Below are 21,091 nucleotides of genomic sequence, written 5' to 3'. Positions count from 1 at the left end.
TGTAGGGAAGCTCAGAGTTTCAGTTGCCTTCTCAGACACACTCCCAGCCTAGGTCTGTGCTCAGCTGCATGCTGAAGCCGTGTGCGCCACTGATTTGCGTTCAGATGCATAATCTCGTTAAGACATTCAAAACCCTCTAGTACATTTCCCAAACAAAATCAGAGGAAGGTGTGCATCATTAGGAAACAGTTTGCATAATATGTAAATTATGCAACACAGATCTACACTAACCCTATTCATATGCAAGTAAGAGTACAGTATGGGGCAGGGGAGGGGAGACAATTCAGTTCTGGTGCCAAGCCTGCCTCACCTCTGCTCATAACCAGCCTAGCAACCTGGCGCTCCTCTGCACATTAGAACTGACATATCAGCTATGCCTACGAGCACAAAGTCCAAAGTGCATAGGCCAAATCATATGCAATCTTGACCTGGCATAATTCGGGGGGAAAGGACTGCAGGCTATTGAACCTCCTGTTTCCACAGCACATCGTGCAAATCATTTCCTTGAACGTATGTATAGCTAGAAAGAATAATTGAATAGGAGCATAAGAAACTGCCTTATATTGAGTCAGACCATTGGACCACTGAGCGCAGTATCGTTTGCAGTGGCCGCCAGCAGCCCTCCAGGATTGCAGGCAGAATTCTCTCCCAGCCAACAACTGAACCTGGAATCTTCTGCATGCATGACCCTTCCCCGTCATTTCTAGACAAACAAGTTTTGGTTTTTAAGTCCTTAATTTTAAAAACAAGAGCATTTTATTTTTCTGCTGCCTTTAAGACTAAGATTTTGGAAATGGTACCCAAACCTTCGCCCAATATATGGCAGAGAACAGGTTTGCTGTGAGACAGAGCTGGCCCTACCATTAGGCAGAGGTAGGCAACTGCCTCAGACAGCTGATTTGGGGTATCATGAAAGGGGAGCATATTGTTAGCTATGAAATTTACTGTTGCTGTATTTTTACAGTCAGGAAGGGATTGCACAAATCCTCGATTGTGAAATTTTCTGTCTCAGCCACCTTGGATACAAAACGGCATGACACTTGGGGAAGATTGAAGATCATTTGCTGCTGCACCTCAGGTAGTAACATGTCTTGCACCCACCCTGCTGTACATACATATTCAGATCATATTGCTTAATGCTTAAAAGTAGTAAGGCTTCAAAGCTTTAATCAAGTGCGGTTTGAATGAAGGCCAAATTTTGAATGTACAAATAAAGCCACTGGACCCACATTTGTACATATTACGTTAACAATGTAAGCCATCTCCTTCCTTAGCAATCTGGAAGCATTTTGAAAAGAACAAATGCCTGAGAATATATATTTGTTTTGTTCCCAACAAGGAAGACTAAAGTACTGCTTCTCAAACAGGAACTTTTCATGAGATAAGAAAAGTTATTTATACAAGTACATTATTCCTAGTGATGGCTGCTTCCCTGTTCCATCAGACTCAAGTGCCCATTGGACTTGAATGATTGAGATTCAATCATTCGGCAAAGTAGCAAGTTTGAAAATGACTGTCACTTTTCACTCTGTCTCTATTATAGCGCTCGCCTATTCCTGTTATCAATGTATCCAAAGCGAGTTATTAAAGTCTCTTTTCACTAGGAATTACCAGGGCTTCTGCCTGTTTATTAAACTGAACTCTCTAATCCCTCAGTCACTGAACATTTAGTCATAATTTGTTCTCACTTTGAGAGCTGCACTACAATGTGATGTACTGTGGAATGAGAAAAGTAATCTTTTTTCGCCAGCTGCTATCCTTCTGTTTTCCCTCTTTGAATTTATGGATTGAGCTGTTTCCTACCAAATACCAAGGTAGATCAGGTCTACCTTGATGCAGGTTTAATCTGTAGGGGCTCTTTGATTGACTGCTAATCTTCAGACAAAGCTAGTCCTGGCCCTGTGCTTACATATAAGCTCAAATTTCAAGGGCAGTTGAAAAAAGAAGAGTCACTGCCACACTAGATATTTATGTAATGATGTCCTTTAAAAATCCTAGTAAATGGCAGTTCTATAGTGTTGTAAGTCCGGAGTCCCTCGAGCAAAACAATTCTTTATAATTATTTCAACCCTTTGCAAATCAAATATTGAAAGAAAAAAAGAAAAAATTGCCAGAGACAAACTGGCTCATCTAAAGAGGCAACATGTGCTAAAAACCAAAACCTCTTCTGATAGCGAAACAAGACATCATACAGAAGTTCTTATGCGCAGAGGGCCCAACTTGGAAGTGGGGTTTCCACGAATTAAATGTAAATTCACCTACAGAGCACATATATTTTTAGCCAGCTCTCTAGTTCTAGTGACTACGGCTATAATTGTGCATTTATTTATTTAAAATGTGCCCTACTTCTCCCCTCCACAAAACAACCAACTGCGATCCAACACAAATGATCAGTCTAAAGACAGCAGCCAAAACAACAACACGCAAATTGCAGGTCTCAAAATCAACACGTCAAGCAGTAACAGACTCAAAAGCTTATTTAAACATGAATCTTTTCAATTAACAGTGTTTAATTAAAGAGAGGGCGATAACCTAATCTCTTGAGAGAGAGTTGTCCACTTTTGGGGCAACACCGCAGAAAAAGCCCTAGTGCACATTAATCGAATGAGATAGTCTCCTATGTATGCAGAGTGCAAGGTTTGTGAACACTTTTTGTAATGCCACCCAAAAACAACTTTTGCAGCTGAAATTTTACACATCCCCAAAATTCAACATGGCACTAGTCCCACCCCCAAACTGGTAAATTTTCTGTTCTCTCCTGGAAGTTAGTCCCCCTGAATTCAGTAGGCCTGCTTACTTCTGAGTAGACATGTATACTATTGGAGGGCATGTATAGCTCTGTGACTGGGTCAAATATTATATAAGAACAGGCAAGTCCAGTGGCCTGGACAAATCAGTGGCTAAAGAAACAACAGGTTTGGAAAATATAAAATAGTACAGATATGCTTTTCATCCTTTCCCTTCCCCGTTTCGTTTTCTAAAATGTCCTTTTAAAATAAGTGTTCTTTCATTTAATCATACTCTGCTTGATGCAACAGCTCATTGAATCACAAGTGCCATCATAGTATATGTGCAGGCTGCTTTATAAATATAATTATTGTTATTTATTATTCATAATCACAGCGCATGATTATGCCACTTGAATAGAGAGCATATCTGTGTATGTGCATTTTTAATTTTATTTTTCTATTTAAGATTTCATTTCCACGGGAGCTGTCATATTACTGGGTCAGTTTCTTGCTACCTAACCACGTGTGGCTTAGTTCAAGTTTATTAACAATAATCCCTGATTAGGTTGCCCCTAATCGTCTTATATTCAGAGATTTGTCTATAACACAAACACATAACTGTTTATTTTGAGATTGTGGAAATCTAGGGCTACCTTGCTTGATCAGAAGCAGAATTCTGAGCTGCTTCTCATTGTCTTTAAAAAAAAATACCAAGGAGCAATAGCTTATTAAAATATAGTATATCTATTGTTTACTGTGTCTGTATTTATTTTGTCCTTCCCAAAGAGTATATCTGTATTATTGGGGTTTTTTGTGCATTGTTAGTTTTCCATATTCCCTCAGAAAAGCCACACTGGTGCAATTATGCCAGAGGCTGATGAGAGCCAAAGTATATGGAAGGGACCAGCTTAACAAAGGCGTATTACAAATTTTGATCAAAGACCTGCCTGGTCATTACTTTCAGAAAGCTTTTCTTCAGCTAGTCAGAGCAAAGACAAGTATCACTGCTGCTTCAGGTGTGGTTTAAAAGTGACATGCTAAGGCAGGGATGGGGAACCTTTTTTCTTTTTAAGATAGAAGACCTTCCCAGCAACCCCACTTGCCAGTGATGGGCAGGGCCAGAGACAGGGTGGAGAAATGAAGGTCAAGTTTAGCTATCCTCCGTCTAAGCAAGCAAGCAAGAATTCAAACATGCATTCCAGCCAGGTCAAAACACTCGAGGATGCTGCAAGCCAATGTCAATGTGGCTTGTGAAGAGCAGGTGTGAACGAAGGCATCGTGACACCTGAGGTGGGGCGTCGCTACATAGGGCGCATGTGCGGTGTTATGTATAACGCATGCGCTGTACGTAGCGGCGACGCCCATGCGCTGTACATAGCGGTTTGGCGGCGGCACTCAGTGCCAGAATCCCACTGCCGTCCATACAGTGGCGCTGGTGACAAACTGCTATGTACAACGCATGTGTGGCATTGTTATGTGTGACGCATGCATGCGATGCTGCACATGCACTGTACATAGTGGTTTGCCACCGGCACCGGGATCCTCTGCTCACAGCTGCAGCCACGAACGGAGGATCCTCCACATGTGGCTGTAGTGGCGTGATGGCTGCTCCCGCCGCCATGCCCGGGCCGGGGCGGCAGGGCAAGCACCCCGCGGGGTGCCGCCTTGTCACGCTCCCAGATGTGGAACCCGAGGTGCACTGCCCCACCCCCAGCCCCCGTTGTGACGCCACTGGTGAAGAGGGCTGTGTGGCTGGGGAGGAAATGTAGCCTGGAAAAAGTCCCTAAGGGCCATACAAAGAGATATTGAGGGCCACATCGGGCCTCACAGCCTGTGATTCCCTTCCCGTTGAAAAGTGGCACTGGTTAATCAATGGCTGCCCTGTTCTTCCTCTTTCAGGCAGGAGGGAGCCTTAGCTCAGTAGGAGAGTACATGTTTTGCATGCTCTTCTAGAGAAAGGATCTCTAAGGGAAAGACAGGGACGCGGGTGGTGCTGTGGGTTAAACCACAGAGCCTAGGACTTGCCGATCAGAAGGTTGGTGGTTTGAATCCCCGCAACAGGGTGAGCTCCCGTTGCTTGATCCCTGCTCCTGCCAACCTAGCAGTTCAAAAGCACGTCAAAGTGCAAGTAGATAAATAGGTACCGCTCCAGCGGGAAGGTAAACGGCGTTTCCATGCACTGCTCTGGTTCGCCAGAAGCGGCTTAGTCATACTGGCCACATGACCCAGAAGTTGTACGCCGGCTCCCCGGGCCAATAAAGCGAGATGAGCACCGCAACCCCAGAGTCAGCCACGACTGGACCTAATGGTCAGTTGCCCGTTTATCTTTACCTAAGGGAAAGACGCATGCCTGAGACCTTGGGGTACTGCTGTCAGTAAAGGCATTTAATCATTTGGGTGTTGTTTTTAAAGTGAGCATAAGGCTATGATCAAACTGTTAAACAGGCTTAAAACAATGGAGCAAGGAATCTGCTCATTGGGGGCAGAATCTCTCCCTTCTACATCGCCAGAACACATATGTGACAGTCCAACACCTATACTCTTTCATCCAAACAGTTTTCCCACCCACCCCTTTTCTTGTAGTAAATTCTCCCAAAGAAGTGTGTCTCTCAGCAGTGCTCTTTTCAGCTGAGCACCTAGACTAAATTCTCTCTAAAGATCTTAAAGATTTCCCAAACCCTTCTCAGAAGTGGTAGGGTTAAGGATTTTGGAGGCTTTAATTAGCTTCATTCCAGAGTTTATATATTTCTGGAGATTACTCTGAGGCGGCTAAACCTCCAGTTCAGCCGTTCCTAAGTACCTTGGGCTAATCTTCCACCAGAAGTGCTCATTGTTTGCCCCAAATTGCAGGAGCTTTATGGGAAATAAGTTAGTACATTCAAATCAAATCAGTGCACTAATGATTTCCTGTGAAACATGCCTACCTACAAACAGCATTCAATAAGAATCTTTCGTTGCTCTGTTGTATATGTGACCTACAGCCCGATCCTTTACATATTAACTCACAACTGAGGTCTCCTTGTCTAACTGTTTACCTCATACTTTTACAAACTTGAATGCCTTTGAAATGTTACAAATAAGTTGCAGTTGAGGGCCAACCTGAATAAAACATTGTAGGACAGGTAAGCCCCACCTCAAATTATTGCTCACATGACGCGACACTTGAATGACAATGCCCATCAACTTTTTGGGGGGTGGGGGAACTGGCCCCCTCAAATATTTCAAGGAGGGGACCTCAGCCCCTAGGAGTTGGCTCCTATGGCCATGTGATAAAACTCAGGTATCTCTTTTTCCCTTTTTGCTGTACAATTTTGGTGCGGCACTATGTAAACAACTCGACTGACATTCTGAGACTGGAAAGAAAGACCTAATAGGATGCCTAATAGGCCATTCAGCATCCTTTTCCTCCCCTCCCTGCTTCCCCAAATACTTGTGAATTCTTTTTCATGCAAAGCTTCCAGAGCACTTTACAGACTTGGCAGCAGGCATTTATAGAATGACCTCGCCACAAGGGATGGTGTGTGTTTTTTTCTCCCCCTCCTCCTTGGTTAGCAGTTAGTTTATGCCCTTAGGAATGAGACTTCATGCTCACTCCAAGATTTTAAAACACACTTACATAATCGCGGCACTTCTTGTTAACTATTTAAGCATTCCACCCAGCCCTGTGACAAGACTATGCTGGTGTGTATATATAGGATGTCCTCCTAACTTCCCATTCCTTAATATTTGCTCTGGGCTGATCCAAGATGCAAACCCCAGAATGCTCGTTTTATCGCCTGCTCCACCCTCCTGCTTATCTCCACTTCACATGGGTCAATAAAATAAGGTGTCACATCTGCAACATACTTTTAAAGCACTCTTATACCAGTCATGGCGTCCACCAAAAGAATCCTAGGAACTGTAGTTTGTTAATGGTGCTGATAATTCTTAGGAGGTTATTCACAGAGCTCCCTGGCCAGCAGTGGAAAATCTCAACATAGCCACACCTCTGTTCAGGTAAACACCATTTGCAAAGCATGAGTTTCTAGACACTAACTTGCTCCTTGTTCATGTTTAGACTTAATGAACAAAATAAGGAAGGTACTGGGTACAGGAGAGGCAAGTTAACCCTGTAGACCAGACATGTTGGGGGCAAGATATTGGAAGTCTAAGGGGAATCCTCGGGCCCTGGAATATCATATTGCCAATACTCACAGCTCACAGGTTCCTAATTGAAGAACAAGACAGCAGTCAATATCTAACCTCCTTCTGCCTGCTTGCTTCCAAAATCTCACTGATTGCCTAAGAAAGTGGTTCAAGCAAACCTCCTAGCCAGATTTCAGAGCTGTCTTTAGCTGACATGACTCGACCTCAGACTTCGTGTCGGCTGTCCTATGGTATCAGATGACATTCTGCTTTTTGTTTTGATTCTACCTCTCTTGTCCCTAAAGAGATGTCTTCTTTCCGCTCCCTTTGTACCAGCAAGTGTCTGATAGTCACTTCTGACATTGTCAGGTTGATTTATCTTAACTGGACCAGAAGAATTTTCTGCAACACTTCCCTGTAGGATGTCTCATTGTGCCCTGTAACGATAACTTTCCACATCCTTTTTAGTTGGGACCTCAACAGGGTTGGAAGATTGAAATGCTTTCCTAACCCACTGCAGCTTCCCATGTACTGAGACCCTGGCTGCGTGTTACCTCATCACATGGAACTGTTCTGAAGAAGAGCAAGACTCTGACTGATGAGAATTATGTAGATTCTTCAAGGAGAAAGTTGGAAGGGATTGTAGACCCATTGATCACCTTTCTCCAGTATTCATGCTTCTCGTAGCTCCACTGACCACCTTTCTCCGCTGTTGACACATAAATCTCTCTCAGTTAGTGGCTATTTTTTCCCAAGGAGTTGGGAAGAGCAACCGCAATCAGCTGCCAATGAAAGAAAAGGTAAACAAGAGATGGAACAGATAGCTGTGCAATCCCCTCCAGCTTCCTCTGGCTGTCTTTGAGGGAGCCATTAGAATTTTCAGTAGTCAAGTCTGGTCTATACAAGCAACAAAAGGCCTTTCAAAGAAAGGGGCAGTGAGACTGCACCCAGGGCCCCATTCCACAGTTATGTGACATTGGCCCCCATCTTGATGTGGCATGGCTTCCCCTGGGGGTATGCAAAAAGGACCCTGTCATGTGTATCCTGGAACTGTGAAGTGACTAAGGTCATACCCTTACTGAGGTCATGTCCCTATTTTCTCCAAGGAAAATAGGGACGTCCTAAAGAAAAGTGGGACATTTCATGATTAAATCAGAAAAATATTGTAAGTGGGGGTTGGGGAGAGAGAGAGAGAGACATCTCAAACTGTTACATATTGTACCCAAAGGGTCCCCCCCCCTTATTCACTTTTTGGCAGGTGCCCCACATTTGATTCCCAGTAAAATACAACAGAACAATTTTTAATGTGTATTTTTAAAGCATTCAAAGAAATGGCAACAAGCACAATATCATGGGGAGCCAGACTTGAGTATTCCAAAATGACAAACACACACATGAAATGAATGGACTTGGGAGCTTGTGTCTGCCTACAGAGTTGTACTTGGATCATAGATAAAATGCAAGCTCCCAAGACTTGAACGCCTGTAGACGTGTGAGTGGCTGCCACAGCGGCATTTAGCGTTCGGAAACCTTAAACTGCAGTTTGACAGAGGGCAGCTAACTGCCAAGTATGAATTTGCTCATGCACCTAATGGGGCATTTGAATGCCACCTGCGCCCACCTCACTCCTGCCAAAGTAATAATTCCAGACATATGATATAAACTATAATGCTTCCATCCCCAGTTCTGTTTACTGTGTTTCACAGAATTCAAGCGGCTGCTATAGGGATATCGTTATCCTGGCAGCATCCTACTTTCCCATTGAATTTGACAAGTTAGCATCTCTATACTCAAACATTACAATTCTCTTAGGTGTTATCTGGGAGATGGCCCAATCTGAAACAGCTACTGACCAACTGCAGAGGTGCTATTTGAGAGGGCCAAAAGATATGGAGCTAGAAAAAACGGCCTCTCCTTTTTTGCAAGTTAGGCACAATCCTACGCATGTTGACTCAGTACACAAATCCTACTGTGTACTGTGAGGCTTGCTCCTACATAAGTGTGACTAGAATCAAATCTTGAATCCTGAATATATCTCAAAGCAGGCATTTCACCCATGTGAAATGATCCCCCTACTGATTCCAAAATTGGCATCTCCGATCAGCAGTACTTGACCAAGCAACAGTTAGGGAATAAATCCCAAATCTAGATCTGGCCCTCCATCTACTTTGGCACCCCTGGTCCTAATAATGTCACACTGTCAACAGCTCATTCACCTGCATGCTTTCAGCAGATTACATCGGCCAAAAATGTATGCATCTTCCACAATAAACAGCTGCCTCCTACTTGTTCCACTGTATTCCTGTTTTGTATTCTAGCTGCTCATACCTCAGGCAGGCAACGCGTCATACTTATTTACTCATGTCTGCACTCCAGTTATTTGCCATTGTCCATTCTCACGTTGGGAAGATAGAAACATCCGCCCTGTGGAACCCAAACCAATCACTACTATGTAGAGTTTCGTATGGAAAACTAGTCGGCAGGTACTAAATCACATCAGTCCTTGCGTGCACATTCACGCACCTTTTCTTTGGATCTGGATGATGGTTAGGCTACAGGTTACAACAGCAGCTAGGGCTGAAGGCCCAGCCAGCATTAATTCTGCTGCAATGGTGCTGTCAGTACAAGACTTCCAGGCAGAAGTCCATGGCTCCCCTCTGCAGAAAGAGCAGGAAGCCCTCCCCTCCCAATATAGTACAGCTGGCTTGCCACAATCGGGAGTGAAGTAATACACCTAAGAGCACTTCCCTGCAACACACACAAATAGCACCAGAGTCCAGGGTCTAAAATTATCTACATTGCACCACTGCTCTGTTTCCTGCAGTTTAAATCCCCCCCGTGAATCAGGCACACACAAAACACTTGTTAACCCTTTCCTGCTAAGCACAAACAACAAATTATTCCCTGATTCTGCCTGGGTCCTTGTATACAAGAGTAAGCAGCCAAAATGCATAAAAGGAAACCTCTGCCAACAGTGTTGCTACTCTTGGGAAGACAGGCTTAAGAATCCTTTGCCTGTAGGCCAAAGTTTATGTTACATTAAAAGCACTTCCAACGTTATTTTCAGAGCAATAAGGAAAACGTATTTTCCATATGTGCCATGTCAGGTTGGATTTACACCATCTTTGGAAATGGTACAAATGTATAATGGATGTGAAGTGTCAATTATTTTTCTGCCATGATTTTGGTTTGTTACTTTTTATGGAAAGGGGATCTTCGTCAACAAGATGTGTTCCACTTTACCAGTTGTGCACTAAAGACACATGCCAGCTGGATGATAGCACTGAAAAGCGGTTGTTTCCGCATGACAACCGATTAGATCCAATGCCCATTCAACTGTGTCAAGTTCCATCCCAACACAGCGGTCTCAGTCCAGCAAAACTCCTCATATGACAGCAAGAGGTTACGTTTATTTATTTCATAAAATTTATACACTGGTTGATTGTTTGTTTGGGGCGGGAACTCAAAGCGGATTTTAAATACAGTGGTACCTTGGTTGTTGAACACCTTGGTTGTCAAAAAAATCGGCTCCCCAATGCCACAAACCCAGAAGTGAGTGTTCTGGTTTGCGAATGTCCTTTGAAAGCCGAACAACCAATGTGGTTTACACGGCTTCCGATTGGCTGCAGGAAGCTCCTGCAGCCAATCAGAAGCCTTGGTTTTTGAACAAGTTCCAGGAGTCAAACGAACTCTCAGAACAGATTAAATTTGAGAACCAAGGAACCACTGTCCGTGTACATGGGGTAGGGGGATCCATCCATTATCATTAGTTCTTTTCACACCAATTTGCCACAAACAAGTATTCAGAAGAATTTGACATTTCACTTGGCACTAGTGGAGATAGGACATGACAACTTGTGTTTTCAATTCTGAGGGGCTTTAGAAACCTATGGGGATGGACGGAATTGAAAGGGGCACAGGAAGTGTGCACAGATTCTACTGATATAAATGAGTTCGTTTACAACAGCCTTCCCCAATCAGGTGCACTCCAGATGTTTTGGACAACTTTCATCAGCATGGCCAATAGCAAGTGATAATGGGAGTTGTAGTCCTGCATCTAAAAGGCACCAGGTTAGGAAAAGCTGGTCTACCTACCAGACATGATTCTTTGATCCCTTGTATAGGAAAGGGAAATCTGGCTCAGGAAATAAGTATAATATTTTGTGTTAATTAGCTGTGGAGGGTGAATGGTAGTGAATAAGCAAAACAAATAAAATACCACAGAAATGCATTTGGTAGGGTTGCCATTCAAACAGTGAAAATCTGGACAGAAAAGTTGTTGCGGTATTCCGGATATGTCTGGGAAATTCCAGCCATATGGTAACCCTACATTTGGATTGTGATGATCTTCCCCACCAAAGAGATTTTCAAAGATTAAGTTCAAAATAATTTGTCTGTCCTTTTTTCTCTTTCCCTTTAATTAGCAATATAATTATTTTGAATAGTTCATTCTCAAGGAGGATGTACTGAATTGTGAGCAAACCTAAGTGAATGTTTACTAGATAACATGCATTAAACAAGCCATGAACAATAGCACAAAAACATTATGGAATTCTGCAGCGTGGCGTAATGCAGCTGTCCAAAAATAAAAATAAAAGACTCAAAATTACTTGAAATTTGGAGATGTCACAATTTAGTAGCCACAAAATAGTGAGGGATGTTGTTTTGTTTGTTACTATGTTATATATTTCTGTGTTTTTATGTTGTAAACCACCTGTGATTCTCAGATGAAGGGCAGTACAGTGGTACCTCAGGTTAAGTATTTAATTCGTTCCGGAGGTCTGTTCTTAACCTGAAACTGTTATTAACATGAAGCACCACTTTAGCTAATGGGGCCTCCTGCTGCCGCCACGCTGCTGGAGCACGATTTCTGTTCTCATCCTGAAGCAAAGTTCTTAACCCGAGGTACTATTTCTGAGTCTGTAACCTGAAGCATATGTAACCTGAAGCGTATGTAACCTGAAGCGTATGTAACCTGAGGTACCACTGTACAGAAATTTAATTGTTATTACTAATAATAAAGTAAGGTTTTCAGTGGCAATCAGGCAAATGGGTACCACTATGGGCACAATTTAAGTACGCGCCAGCAATATACATACATGATGATGATCAAAATTTTCTTATTTATACCCTGCCCATCTGGCTGGGTTGCCCCATCCACACTGGGCGACTTCCAACCATATAAAAACATAATGGTAGCAATATTCAGGTATTATATCGGGGTTTCTAACCTTTCGTGGCCAGTGGGCACATTTGGAACTTTGATGGCTGCCATGGGAGTGTAGCATAACACAAAATGGTTGCCATGGGAATGTGGGGCAACACAAAATGGCTTCCACACCTAAAGGAGCAGACAAAGAGATTGGGCCACAAATTAGTGTGGGCACGTGCAACAGGGGAAAGGTGCCTACATCAGCCAATGCAACACTCAAAAAGAGAAGCTCCGTGTACCTCTTCTTTGTTCGGAACAGAAGAGAGAGTGTCCACTGAATATGCTGGCATCCACTGAGATGTGGGCTTATTTAAGAGAGTGTTTTATGTATGAAAGGGTGAGCCAGTGCAAACAGGAACTGCACAGGAAGAGCAAAGAATCTTTAACACAATGTAGATTTTTGAGGGGATACGTAATTAGACATTTCTCAGGCACCACAGGAGATACCAGCAGGCACCCTGGCACCACGCTGGCGGACCCTACATTAAGTTCTCTGTGCTGAAATAAAGCTGCATGGGGGAAAGGGGGGGTGCACGCCACTGCCAATGTCCTCCTCCCCACCAGCTTCACTTCCCGTTGTGTAAAAGAGGCATCTGAAAACATTCAGGATTTCCAATAGGAGCCTGTGTGCTGATGCATTCAACTGAATGTAGCTTGAAGACTCTTTCAGAGTCAAAGGTGAAGCCACCAGTTACAGGGGAACCCCCAGGCCACCCTCAGTGAGTTTGATTTAACACAGATAACCATGCATAAATATGGCTGTAGAGAATATACTGTGTTCAGTACAGGAACCATTGTCTATCAGATGGGTCAAGCTGAAAGGCTTAGAAGGATGCAGTTATAATGTAGCACCAAACCTGAGCATGAAGAAGGGTGAGAAATTAGTCTTGAATGTAGCAGCAGGGGTCCATCTGTTCAATTTCTGACGTATTATTTATCATACTAAAGTAGGTCATTTTTAATCGTGCTTCTCCATTCCTTCTAGCTCACAGGAATATACATCATGCCTTCTCCTTGCTAAGAAAAAGAAGGAAAATCAATAAAGGCTAAATAAAATTTAAATCAGGATGTTCCAGTTTGACAGACACAAGGTCTAAGAGTGCTGATATATTGTCAGTACGAAAGCATTCCTGATAGGCCTGGGCATACAACTCTAAGTGCAACTCTAAGGAGCTCAAGCTGGGATTTTCTGCTTTAGCCATGACCCTGTTGCCCTTTGCTTCTGGCTGAATTTAAAAGCAAACCTACCAGATTTGCACTTTCTGAAACAATATGCAAACTAAAAAAAACACTGACCATCGTTTGCAATTCACACCTCAGAATTTTGCAGTGCAGTTCTATGTTCAAGTAACCTGTACAAAAAGACATATACTAGGATAAGTGTGCATAAAAATGCATATATCAGTGATAAAACATACACAGGTGTCTTATATTATGGGAAATTGTTTTGCAAAACATGTTTATTAGGCAAAATTTCCTAGAAAAATGTCTGTATTGGGAGAAATTTGCACTAAATTGGTAATGAATTTCCATGAGCACTTAAAGCAATCTGATGTATCCTATCGCCCCAGGGATGCCCTTTCAGGGGCCACAGGATTGCAATCTAAACGGTTTGTGTTTTGTTTTCTGGTTTATGTAGCCCTGACGAAAATAACCTATGTATTTTATTTTATACACCATGAGCTTTGGAATGATTCCTTCTTGTTGAAAATTGTTTAAACAACATCAACATCTCTGGCAACACTTGCTGCAGATGTATGTAGTGACAACAGCTGAAGATCTGAGAAAACCACATTGTATATTCTAAAGCAGGGGTCAGCAAACTTTTTCATCAGGGGGCCATTCCACTGTCCCTCAGACCTTGTGGTGGGCCGGACTATATATTTTTTTTGGGGGGGGGATGAACGAATTCCTATGCCCCACAAATAACCCAGAGACGCATTTTAAATAGAAGCACACATTCTACTCATGAAAAAACACTGATTCCTGGACCATCCACAGGCCGGATTTAGAAGGCGATTGGGCTGGATCTGGCCCCTGGACCTTAGTTTGCCTACCCATGTTCTGATCAATACAAACCAAAACACTACACTTGCAGAGGTTTCCTGTTTTGCTCATCTGAAGGCAAAAGCTCCTTCAACTGCATGTCTGAGCTCATGATGGAGGATGGTGAAGCTATTGCCTTGGTCCAACAAGTGAAACACATGTGTTTACCAGAACTAGAAAGACCTGAGCCAGGAGGCAGAAGCCCCACTAAAATCACCTTCAAAACCACATGTGGATGCACGAGTGGACTGAATCTAGTTCTTTGCCTGAACTGATTATTGATGCTCTTCAAAACCGTTTGATAAGGCCTCATGTTTGCACTCTCATTTTCACCTTTTAGACCCTTGTTCCCACGCCCTGAGAGACACATCCGCAGCACCTGTTTGCGCATGATCTTCCCTCTGCTGTACGGGAGCCACAGTTCATTGCTTATTTCCATACACCCCACAGAGATGCTTTCATCAAACCCAAAACACACACACACACAACCATGCCTGCTGTTGTGTATCTCCACTTCCACATGCAAAATGGGTGCTATCAAAAACAGGTCTTAAATTCCAAGTCCCTGAGTGGGTCAGCTGCAGTCAAATGCTGGGTTTGCATCCAGACGCAGCGGATGTTGCACAGTTCCCCTTTGCTTCTCTTGCCCAAGATGCTCTTGGCAGAAAGATGGGCCTCAGGTGGGGAACCGGGATGAGCACTGATTAGCTGGAAGAGGTAAAGAGATTTATACATCCAATATAACGAAACCTGTATGATCCTGTATAACTTGCTCGTTGCTAATCTCCTTCCAACTGTGCTTTGGCAGGGAACACCAAGCCTACTCCAGCCCAATATGCAGCTCTGTATATTTCTCTGGTAATTAACCTTGACAATTTGAAGTGTACAGCTTCAGCCTGGGTATCATGCTCGTCCCTACCCTCTGCTGCTAAAATAAAATTATATCTTTGCTCATCCATTCATTTTACATGTAGAAAGACAGATGGTTGCTCTGGATTGTTCCGTGCTGCAACAGATGCCGTAATTGAGGGCTGGGAAACTCTGCCAAATTAATTAGATACCCTTACCAATTTGGATGGAAAGGACAGTGCATTACCATTCCGCACTGTAGAGCTTCTGACACATTGGGGTTATCTTTGTTGAATTTGCAGGTTTCCTTGGGAACTCTTCCCATTGTTCAAGCTGGGACTAGAACCGCTTGCATCACCCAGGGATTTGCCAGGTGCTGAACGGTGAAGACGCAAGAGCAGCAGAACGAAGGAGAAGGGAGAATTGGAGGACAAAAGCAGACGTGTATCCAAGTGTTTATAGAAAAGTCAGTATATCCTCACTCCCATTCATCCATTAAAAAAACAGGTAAGGAAACGGACCATTGTTATTCTAATGAGCAAAATGCCCTTCTCAGTATGATGGACAGGGAGGATGTGAGGAACTGGGTATTACATGGACCCCTAAGTGTGCACACATGTACAGAGGGTTTCTCTGCATGCCTTAAAAAGGAAGCAACGCCCAAAGGTGGCTTCAATTCAGATCCTGTTCAGTGCACGGTGCTATGCAAAAAAATAAATAAACTCAGTCAAAGTGGCCTAATGAGCAAGACCGTCATAGAAGAGAGAGAAAGCTGACTTAGAATGGAGCATCAAATTTTATTTTACCCTCAAACCAAGGGGAGAATAGAAAACAATAAAGAAAAAAACATGGTCTTCTTGAATAAAAAGAGTCCTGTTGGATCAGATCAATGACCCAACTAGTCCAGCATCCTCTTCTTGCAGTGGCCAAGCAAACTGCCTCCAACAATGGAAGGACAACATAGTCGTTTTGGTTTGTAGCCATATGCTAGCTCACCCTGCCATCTCTGAGAAACGTATTACTGCAATGATTTTATCAAAGAAAACCAGTTATTTATTAAAATATTTATATGCTGATGCATCATAAAATAAAATTATCACAGGGGTTTAAAATATAAAACAAAAACCAGACATTAAAGCCATAAAAAGTTAAAAGCAAGTTAAAAGCAATAATAAATAAATAAATAAAAACATCTATAGACAATTGTGGGGATGTACTCTTAATGGCCTGCCTAGGGCTGGCAGAATAGAAAAGTTATCAGCAGGTGTTTAAAAGGTGGCAGAGAAGGAGCCAATGAGTATCTATTGGCAGAGTCTTCACTGTTGTCGGTTGACAACACCAATTCAGGGAACCATCAGAAAAAGTGCCGATAATTCATGAAACGAAACAACTTTTTTCAAACAAAGACGCAATTCATGTGAGATTGAGAAAGCATTACAACTTGAACCTGGTTTTAAGCATTGCTGAGTTCAAGCTGCATCAATTCAGAATATGACTCCATTCCACTTTCTAAGAAACAAATACCCCTCTCTTATTATCAGTTATTACTCTCATACAGGACTGCTTTGACACACAGGAGCTGGCAAAGGGAAAATGACACAGCAGTTTGAAGGATAGCTATTGCACTAATGGCAAGACTGGAGGGTTCTCAGCACTGGCATACTTAAACAAGAACTAGTATTAAAGGACAAACTTCACCTTTTTCAGGATATGTGTGATTCTTCTTAAAGGCAGCCATGTGGTGAAGGGCCATTTGGATCAGGGCAGGCAATTTACCAGGGCAAAACGTCTCCCTCCCAGTGCTGCTGTGAGCTGCATTCTTTCATAATACATGCTATGGCTCTGATCTCAAACACCATGCTTCAAAAAGGTGCGTTTGCTTTTAGGGAAAGGAGGAGACATCGGGAGATCCAGGCATGGAGCTTAGTAGTTTGAGCCAAAGACAGTTGTACACAGGACCATAATGACATGAAGTAGGATACCCAGAATTTTAAGGGAAGGATCCAGCCCTATGACAAACATTGGAGAGCTACTGCTAGCCACTGTAAGGAACATTGGGCCAACTCTGGATGGAGAAGTTTCCTATGCTTAGGCCGGTGGCAGGTCTACTTATTACCAGTGCCACTTAACTCAAAACAATACGTGGCAATGTTATGTGTGAAGACTTCCAGATGGGTCCCATCAGTTGTTTTGACTGCTTTCATACCTCTAGCAGCTACTACTAGGAGTGCCTGGTGGAGAATGTCTACATGAAGTGGGTCCAATTTGCTGCATATAAAACCTTCATGGGAACCAGTCACCATACAGAGGTTGTTTCAAGTGGTGCTCAAGAGTCAGAGAACGGTGGCTGATGATGTTTATAGGCACAATATGTGCTTCCGCCAAAGCTTTCTGTTTTCCACAGACTAATGACTTATTGGTCCAAAATGCCTTTAACTATTAGCATCAGATGCATGCTTCTACAACAGAGTATAGTGTCATTTTAATAAATCTCCTCACATAAGAAAGTACATTTTAGGCAAGTTTGGGTCATTTTGTCTCAAGTTCTTTGCAGGGCTTTTTCCCCCCTCATAGAAAGGGACTAGAAAGGGTGCAAGAGAAACTTAATAGCAAGAGACAGCCCTGTCACAAAAATTAGTCACTCTGCAAGGGTGGTTTTCTCCCCATTCTGTCGCCATGCCAGATAGATATAGAAAACAGCATGTAAGAAGAATTCGGTCAAACTTTTGACTGTTGTAACTTTAGGTTAGCTTTATTTCTAATAAGTTTCAGACGGGTTTTTGAAGCCCTCTGTTAAAACTACCCTGTCAAATTTGTGGTGTTTCTTAGAACGGGAATAAAGAACATAAATGATTGTGTCTTGTAGGAATGCAGGACTGCTCAAGTCGTGGAAAGCATGCCATAGAGAAAGCAACAGAAGGTTTTTGTGTGCACCTAGAAGGAGCCTACGGTTGTTCACCTCAAGACAGATTTCTGTCTCTGTTTTCTTGTGGTGTAGTCACCCTGATCGTGGCCCAGCTAAGGGTGAACACCAGTAACTGACAAAGGTACATATATTAATACAGTGGTACCTCGGGTTACATACGCTTCAGGTTACATACACTTCAGGTTACAGACTCCGCCAACCCAGAAATAGTACCTCGGGTTAAGAACTTTGCTTCAGGATGAGAACAGAAACCGTGCTCCAGCGGCGTGGCGGCAGCAGGAGGCCCCATTAGCTAAAGTGGTCTTCAAGTTAAGAACAGTTTCAGGTTAAGAACAGACCTCCAGAACGAATTAAGTTCTTAACCTGAGGTACCACTGTATAGCAGAGAAAAGTTTAAGATTGCTCTGTCAACTAAAAATTACCATTCTAATTTCATTGTTCTCTGATCATGCCTCTGTGTCAGATTTTTACCAACATTCCATCACATTGGGGGGGGGGTGAGGGAGAGTGAGTGTTTTCTTGTTATTGAGCTTTATTCAAAGCTATACTTAAAAGCCTTTAATACAGACACAAGAGAGCTTGCTAATACACAATTCAACTGAAAGGGAACCAATTTAAAGGAATGAACATGTGCATTGCTACTGCTTATTCCTCCTCCCCATCACTTATGCTGATATATTTGTGCAGAGGCTTACACTGCCGTGTTTGCAGATCACTCAGCATGCCAGACTATAAATTCATTATGTACACCATTTGCCACAATGATTTTGCAGGGGCAAAAAATTGTTTGCATAAACTTTTCTGGTCCAGGTTATTTCTTTGTGGTCCTGAGCTGTAGTTGCCCATATAAAAGTTGCCAGAGGTTCTGCTCTTGTCCAAACCCACTTCATTTTGCTCTAACATTGAAGATAAACTGTGTAAAACTGTAGATGAAGTTATGTGCTCTACAATGATCATAAAAGCATGAACATTTCTTTGATTGTAGGGTTGTCAGTCTCTACTACCATATGTTTACTGGTCTCATGAGGCAAAAAACAGACAACAGATTCACAATTAGGTGGAAAATTTTCCTTAAAATATTTAAAACTGGAGAAGAATAGTTATTACTAACTAAAACAATTACACTCATGAGAAGGGTTGCTACTTGAGGGTCAATTTCCAAATCTATAGTTCCATATGCTCTGCATATTCCGTTTGAGATAGAACAGCACTTGGGGAAGCGTTAAATCAGCTGGATAAATTATTGCTGAATTTCACTTGAGTGTACATAGCTTCTGCTTCTCTTTTCTTTGCTTTATTCCTCAGCACTAAAGTGTATTTGTGCTGATATATTTTGCAAAATGAAAATGTAGGATACATTCTCCACAGCCAGGGCCGGATTTACGTATAAGCTAAATAAGTTTCCTTCCTTCCTTCCTCCCTTCCTCCCTCCCTCCCTCCCTCCCTCATAGCATACATGATGCTGCTTTCATCATCAGCTGGCTCCACAACCATCCACAATTGCTCTGCTTATGATCTGGCCTGGAATCTTATGCTGGAATAATCATATGCCACATGATCTATGATATCATACATTACAAATACAGCACAGTTTGCTATGCCCTTCATTGTAAGGAAACCACACCTGAGGTATGTGCTGCTACCCCTGAAACCTCTCACCACTCAGGGACTGTGGGTATAGGAATGCTTCTTTGTGGGCATTCTAGGTGTAGTCTAAAACAGCACCTAACAAAGCTCAATTGGCATGTCCTTTTCCACATTCCAGGTTTAGACTATAACTTAACGTAAATACTGCCAGTGGCTACAACATCAGCCAACTTCACATCCTTGCTTTGTTTATCTTCTAGTATGATGAACACTTTTGGATAATGTAAAACCTTGTGCACTATTTTGTAACATTTTGGGTAGCAAATAATGATGGCATTGCTCTAATGTGAATTTTGGAATTTCTTTGGTGGTTGGTTACAGTCATATTAAAACAAACATAAATAATAAAACCAACGACTTGAAAATATTTTCCTGCATATCTCTAGGGCTTCCCCATCCTCTGCTTCCATCGACAGGGACCCATGTCTCCTCTTCCCTGGGCCTATTTGGTGTCCAATGCATCTGCACATGACAGCCACTCTGCAACATCCCTTGGGTGAGGTCAATATGAAGAACGAGCTTACCTATCGTTTGTAGTCCACCCCTTGGTTCTGATCTTCAGGGAATACTCAGGAGACTCTGGTACCTTTGCACAAACACAAGCTTTTGAGGAACCATGTGACACAGTGCCTCAGCTCTAAGGCCTGCACCAAACGAAAGAAAAAGAGAAACCTCTCAAAAACTAACAGTCCCTCTTAAAGCTCTAACACATCCACACGGTATATTTAAAGCACTATGGTACTACTTTAAACCATCATGGCTTCCCCCCAAGAATCCCGGGAGTTTGTGAAGAGTACTGAGAGTTTTTAAGGGACCCCTGTTCCCCCAGGCCAGCCCAAGAAACCTTGGCACCTGAGCCGAACCAACAAATGTGTACCCCTATCCCCAGCCTGGCCATGCCACCTGCCATTTTGTACAGCACCATGCACTCACCAGTCCTGGGTCAGCATGGCTAATGGTCAGGGATGAGATGACACGGAAAAGTCAGTGTGGTGTAATGGTTAGAGTGGCAGACTAGGGCCTGGGAGACCAGAGTTCAAATCCCCACTCATTTTAATGTTTGATGTATTATTATGTTTTTATACATGTTGGAAGCCAGAGTAGCTGGGATAACCTAGTCATATGGGTAGGGTGTAAATAAAGGAGTTGTTTCATTGGATAAATGCTGGAGGGTATGCTAGCTCTGTACTCCCAAGCCCCTCAGGAAGAAATTGCTACCCTCATTTTATTCCACAAAATACGGTACATTTGTCAAAAAGTAAAACCCTTTCCTCGCCACTTTTTAAGAATTCTGGTTACATAACAGGTGTTTGTGTGAAGTGTGAAGTGTGAAGGAGTAACAGATAAATATGCAGCAAATGTAGGAAGTGTCGTATGGAAATTCCTGCTTTTGTTTTATCCTATACTCTGCTCTGGATAAGGTGGGGCTAATTTTTATGAGTGCTGAATGAATACGCTGTCTTCTGCTTCAGTGCAGGGAATCTCTTTCCCCCTCTGCTAGTTAAAGACCTCTTGCACTTTAAATAAATCAGAGTAACTGCATAGGTTTGATGTGCA

General features: G+C 42.8%; 2 long non-coding RNA genes across 2 annotated transcripts in view; one reads left to right on the top strand and one right to left on the bottom strand.

Moving 5' to 3' along the window:
• Positions 1–21,091, bottom strand: part of LOC309531444 — a 60,091-nt gene that overhangs the window by 7,772 nt on the left and 31,228 nt on the right. The window contains exons 6-9 of the long non-coding RNA XR_014219312.1: positions 20,059–20,178; positions 15,180–15,337; positions 12,924–13,083; positions 12,086–12,195 (exon numbers count right to left, since the gene is read on the bottom strand). This is a non-coding gene — a long non-coding RNA (uncharacterized lncRNA). The remainder of the gene's footprint in view (positions 1–12,085; positions 12,196–12,923; positions 13,084–15,179; positions 15,338–20,058; positions 20,179–21,091) is intronic.
• On the top strand, positions 15,333–19,896 carry LOC309531449. Its single transcript, XR_014219319.1, has 3 exons — positions 15,333–15,468; positions 17,828–18,008; positions 19,339–19,896. It is a non-coding gene; the product is annotated as an uncharacterized lncRNA (long non-coding RNA).

The sequence above is a fragment of the Podarcis vaucheri genome (genome assembly GCF_965113315.1).
Source record: "Podarcis vaucheri genome assembly, chromosome: 4".
NCBI lineage: Eukaryota > Metazoa > Chordata > Lepidosauria > Squamata > Lacertidae > Podarcis > Podarcis vaucheri.
This window is presented reverse-complemented; position numbering and strand designations above follow the sequence as displayed.